This window comes from Pongo pygmaeus, chromosome 10, assembly GCF_028885625.2.
Source record: "Pongo pygmaeus isolate AG05252 chromosome 10, NHGRI_mPonPyg2-v2.0_pri, whole genome shotgun sequence".
In the NCBI taxonomy this organism is placed as follows: Eukaryota; Metazoa; Chordata; class Mammalia; order Primates; family Hominidae; genus Pongo; species Pongo pygmaeus.
Window position 1 is genome coordinate 36,938,106 of NC_072383.2, and position 6,483 is coordinate 36,944,588.

At 36.4% G+C, this 6,483-nt stretch overlaps 1 pseudogene; it reads right to left on the reverse strand.

Annotated features, from left to right (window-relative positions):
* On the reverse strand, window positions 1-708 carry LOC129009561 (U1 small nuclear ribonucleoprotein C-like; annotated as a pseudogene).
* Between the last annotated feature and the right edge of the window lie 5,775 nt (window positions 709-6,483).

A 6,483-nucleotide genomic window follows, 5' to 3' on the forward strand; every position in this document is an offset into this window, starting at 1 on the left:
ATAATTTTATTTTCACATTTCCCAATACAAATGAAAACTGCATCTTTTTTGTCCCACTTCTCCCCTCCAAAACTATTATCTTTGATAGGACAGGGGAGCAAGTCTTCCTTATGCTGTTTAGAAAACTCAGTATCACAGCAGCATGATCTCCTGGTGAAGCAGAATAGGTAATATAAAACTGATACAATGAGGCCTCCCCTCTATCCTTATCTGTCTGGTCAAGTCATTCCAGGCCGAGTGGGCACCATCATGGGATGGGCAGGAGGTCTCATCATTGGGGGCCCAGGCATCATTGGCATGTGGCTTCCCATGGGTGCCTCATTCCAGGAGCAGGTCCCACTGGCATCATCCCAGAGGAGGAGGGCCCATCATTGGCATCATGGGAGGGCCCCCATATGGGGTGCTGGCATCATACCAGGGCGAGGAGGACCCGGAAGGCTGGCAGGAGGTGGTATCATTGCCCCTGCAGGAGGAGGAGCAGAGAATGGAGTAGGAGGTATCTTTCCTTGTTGAAATGCAGCCGTTGTTTTGTCAGTCAGGCTCTGAGCCTGCTCTTCCATCCATTTCTGATAATAGTCTTTCACATTCTCTTTGTGTTTCCTTCCACTGCAGTGTGTCTTTCTCACAGATGAAGAGTCATGGGTGAGGTATGTATCACAGTAGTCACAATAAAACTTGGGCATGTTGCTCTGCAAGCCATTGGCCACTCCATTAGAGATGGGTTTTTGCCATGTTGCCCAGGGTGGTCTCAAACTCCTGAGCTCAAGTAATACACCCACCTCAGCCTCCCAAAGTGCTGAGATTATAGGCTTGAGCCACTGCACCCAGCCAAATATAGCTTTTTTTTTTTTTTTTTTTTTTTTTTTTTTTTTTTTTATGACGGAGTCTCACTCTTGTTGCCTAGGCTGGAGTGCAATGGCGTGACCTCGGCTCACTGCAACCTCCACCTCCAGGGTTCAAGTGATTCTCCTGCCTCAGCCTCCCGAGTAGCTGGGATTACAGGCACATGCCACCACACCTGGCTAATTTTTTGTATTTTTTAGTAGAGACAGGGTTTCACCATGTTGGCCAGGCTGGTCTCAAACTCCTGGCTTCAAGTGGTCCGCCCGCCTCGGCCTCCCAAAGTTCTGGGATTACAAGTATGAGCCACCATGCCCAGCCCAAATATAACACTTATATGCATTGGAAAACCAAACTATTTGTGTGACTTACTTTATTACAATATTCACCTTATTGTAGTGCTCTGGAACCTAACCCACAATATCTCTGAGGTATGCCTGTACCTTGTATGAGCTTTGACAATGTCCAGTTGCATGTATCCACATTACAGTGTGTGAAAGGAAAACAAATCTTGGGGTCCAAAAATCACTAAGCTAAAGGGAAAAGTCAAGCTGGGAACTGCTTAGAGCCAACGTGCTTCCCATTCTATTCAAAGTCACCCCTCTGCTCATTGAGATAAATGCATATCTGATTGCCTCCTTTGGAGAGGCTAATCAGAAACTCAAAAGAATGTAACCTTTTGTTTCTTATCTACCTATGACCTGGAAGTCCCCTCCTGGCTTTGAGTTGTCCCGCCTTTGCTTCAAGTTGTCTTGCCTTTCTCAGACAAGTTCATCTTACATATGTTGATTTACGTCTCATGTCTCCCTAAAATGTATAAAACCAGACTGTGCTCTGACCACCTTGGGTACATGTCCTCAGGACCTCCTGAGGCTGGTGTCAAAGGTGCACGTCCTCAACCTTGGCAAAATAAACTTTCTAAATTAACTAAGACTTGTCTCAGATATTCGGGGTTCACAGTGTCATATGGTACAGTTCTACTGCCTTAAAAATCCATTGTACTCCATCTCGTTATCCTTCCCTACTTTTCCCTGAACCCCTGTTAACCACTCATCTTTTTAAACTGTCTATAGTTTTGCCTTGTCCAGAAAGTTAGATTTTTAGAAGCAAAATATCTGTAAATCACATCTTTGTTGAGAAACCCATGTAGCCAGCTACTACAAACAAACAAAAAACACTGAAATTTAGGAAATTCACTTTATAAATAGTAAAAGGGAGATGTCACTTAATATCAATATCATCGCAAAGAGCAGTAAGTGAAACTACTGATGTGGAGAGTATTGAATGAAATTACTTATGTGCAGAAAACAAAGCAAATATTGACATCTGTATGGCACATATATGATAGAGAAAGGCTTGACAATTTTATTTTGCTATCACAGAAATCTATGCCATTAGTGGAGAGATTTCCATTTTGTTATGGAAAGTGCCTTTCAATATCTTCATGATGCAAGAGGTTTACCAGTGGAATAGAATAGGTTTACCGGGGCAGAACAGACAGTTTCTTATTGGAAATCACAGCCACACTCCCAGTTTTTCCCATTCTCAACACCTTGGTGGAATGAAAATGAAAATAGGAGGACAGAAAAAAAGACAATTGAAAGTGGCCAATCAGATTTCGAAAGGAAACAAATAGAGGTTTAGAAATGTAGATATAATAATTAATATTAAAAACCCAGTGTATGGATTAAATAGTAAATTATACCTAGCTGAGGAAAGAGGGATGGACCTAGAAAATAGATCTAGAAGAATAACATACAATATAGCACAAAAAAGACAAAGACATGAAATATAGTTAAAGAGATCTTAAGAGATGTGAAGGATAGAGTGAGAAGACCTTGTGTATGTTTCATTCAAGGGTCCAGAATGATTAGGGAGAATGAGAAAGTTGTGGATTGATTTTTATTTATCTTCCTTATGATCTTTTGGCTTCCTGAATCTAAGCATTGTATGTCTTGCAATAATTCATGGAAATTATCATCCATTGTCTTTTCAAATATTGCCTCTGTTGGTAGTAATTTTCTCCGGTGTTTATTTTTTGGAAATATGTTCTTCTTTTTTCTTTTCCCTTTCCCTTGAAAGACAGTTTCACTGAAATATAAAATTCAACATTTGACAGTTGATATGGTTTGGCTGTGTCCCCACCCAAATCTCATGTTGAGTTGTGGTTCCCATAATCCCCACATGTCATGGGAGGTAATTGAATTATGGAGGCAGGTTTTTCCATACTGTTCTTATGATAGTGAATAAGTCTCATGAGATCTGATGGATTTATAAAGGGCAGTTCCCTGCACACACTCTCTTGCCTCCCGCCATGTAAGACATGTCTTTGCTCCTCCTTCACCTTCCGCCATGATTGTGAGGCCTCCCCAGCTATGTGGAACTGCGAGTTCATTAAATCTTTTTTTTGTAAATTACCCAGTCTCAGGTATTTCTTCATAGCAGTATGAAAATGGATTAATACAACAGTTATTTCTTCTTAGCATTTTGTAGATGTCATTCCAGTATCTTGTTTCCATTATTGCTCTTTGGAGCAGCTGCTAGTCTAAGTGTCACTCATTTGTAGGTGAGCTTGGCTTTCTTTCCTCTACTTTCAATATCATATTTTGGTGATGATATTACAAAAGAAACTCACTAAAGAAACAGGGGAGGAAAGTGATCTCAGAAATTTCTGTGTTGTGAGAGGAATGGTGAGCAAAGAAAAAAGTAAACATAATTACAGTAAAAAAAATCAAATGTCTAATTGTTGGAATTTCAAAAGCCAGGATAGAATTAAATTCTTGTACCACATTCTCTAATTATAATGCAATTAAGTAGAAAATAATATTAAAAATATAATTAAAATATTTTCAAATATTGAGAAATTTTAAAACACTTCTAATAGAAATTTGAAAACATTATACTTAGAATAATAATATAAGTAATATAAATACTATATTTATATTATAGTATAATTCTGATATAATATCAGAATTAATACAAGTAAATTTATTTTAAATTTTAATGTTTATTATAGTGAAGGAAAGTTGAAAATTAATGACATATGCATCTAACAAATTAGAAAAAGAACAACACAATAAACTCAAAGAAGTAACAGAAAAAATATGATCAATGTAAGACAAGACATAGATGAAAATAGAAGAGAAAATGGAGAATTTTAACAAAGACAAAATTGGAATGATTAACATTTTTTTTTTTTTTTTTAGAAATAGAGTCTCACTCTGTCACCCAGGCTGGAGTATAGGGGTGCGATCTTGGCTCCCTGAAACCTCTGCCTCCTGGGTTCTAGCAATTCTCTTGCCTCAGCCTCCTGAGTACCTGGGACTACAGGCGTGCAACACCATGCCCGGCTAATTTTTTGTGTTTTTAGTAGAGATGTAGTTTCACCATGTTGGCCACGCTGGTCTCAAACTCCTGACCTCAGGTGATCCACCCACCTCAGCCTCCCAAAGTGCTGGGATTACAGGCGTGAGCCACCGCGCCTGGCTTGATTAATATTATTGATAACTTCTAATAGAGAAGATACAGGACACAACTTAAAAAATTGGGAATTAATAAATTAACAAAAAATATAGCAGATATTTCTAAAATATTGTAAACAACTTTATGGTGTGAAATTTGAAATATTGAAATATAGGTAAGACAGATTAATCTTTAGAAAAATACAAGTTACCAATCTAAAATAGAACTCTATAAAATTACATGGCAAGAAATAGAATATCTGTATGGCAATGTAGCAATAAAAAAAATCAAATCACTAGATTGAAATAGTCCCATAAAGAAAACTTCAGGCCCAAACAGTTTTATAAGTTCTACCGATCATTTAAGGAACATACAATTTTGATTTACAAATACATATTTTCAGATAGTATAAAAAGGAGGAACACTCCCCAACTTCTTTAATAAAATTGGTATGAGCTTGATAGCAAATTCAGATGTGAATACCAAAAAAAAAAAGAGAGAGAGAATTGATAGGCTGAATCTCCCTTCTGACTAAAGAATAATTCCTAAATGAGATAGCAAACTGAGCCCTATGATGTATAATTAAGGGTAATATATCAAGTTAAAGTTGGTTTAGACAAGAATAGCTTTGTTTGATTCAAATATCTGTAGGAAAACTTACTATTATCATGATAGATGCAGAAAAAGCATTTTATTACAATTAGCAAACATTCTTGAGAAATGCTTTCCATGAAATAGAAAGAAACTTCCCTTAATTTTGTTAAAGGTATCTTCACACAGACAAACACAAAATACAGCAAGTATCATACTCAACAGTGATACATTGGAAGCATTCCCTTTAAAGTTAGAAATAAGAAAGGATGCCCATGAATGGCATTTCTTTTCAACATTATTCTGAAGGTCCTAGCCACTGTAATCAGGACATAAAAAGAAAGAAAACCTAGCAAGATTGGAAAGAAAAAAATAAAACTCTCATTACTTGGAGCTGATTGTTGATACTGAAAACATAAGGTAATCTTTAGACGAAGTATTAATATTAACAAGGTTATCAGCTAGAAATAATTGTTAAATAGTCAATTGCCTTTCTACATGCTGGCAACATGTATGATAAAACAGATAAAAATCTTTACTAAGGAGAAAGAAATATATGGCCTCAAAGAAAGACTCACAGTTTATAGACATTTATCTGTGACAGAGATGGTCCAGGAGCTAAGTGAAGAACAGAGGAACTTTCCCATAAATGGCTCTAGAAAAACTGTGAATGAGAAGAAAACGTTAAAAAAACCCATGAAATTGGACCCCTATTTCACATCATACTAAAAAATAATAACAAATCCAGGTGGATTAAATATCTAAATATAAAAGGCAAAATTATGAACATTTTAGGTGATAAGAGATAGTATTCATGACATCAAATAGAGAAGATTTTTAAAATAAGACTAAAAAGTAGTAATCAGAAAGGAAAAGGCTGATAAATTAAGCTACATTACAATTATGAACTTCTGTTCATCAAAACACACCATCAGTTTATCTACCTTTATCTCAAAATAAAATGTTTAAAGTTTTGCTGAGTTAAATTAAAAAAAACCCCACAATATCAAGAGTGAAGATAAGCAAAACCTTGGAGAAAGTTATTTGTATACATAAAACTGACAATAGATTAGAATGCAGAAAACATATTCTTACAAATTACCTAGAAAAAGCCAGAAAATTATACATAGAAAAATGATCAAAAGATATGAGTAAGTCTTATATAACATCAATCTGGAAACATCTTAAATATTAATTGAGACTCAAATAAATAAATTACGGTACACTAGGATGTTGTAGGGAAATTTTTAAAAATGAGCTACAGCCTTAGGTATGAGTAAAAGTTTCAAAAAATGATGTTAATTTAAAAAATATAATGTTATGGTAAAATACACTCAGAGTTTTTGTCAGTAAATGTTTTTCTTATTTTGTTGTTTTTGAATTTCCTCATGGACTTTATGTTGTATAGAAGTTAAGATGTTTATGTACGGCCAGGCGCGGTGGCTCAGGCCTGTAATCCCAGCACTTTGGGAGGCTGAGGCAGGAGAATCGCTTGAACACGGGAGGTGGAGGTTACAGTAAACACAGGTCACACCACTGCACTCCAGCCTGGGTGACAGTGCAAGACTCCATCTCAAGGAAAAAAAAAAA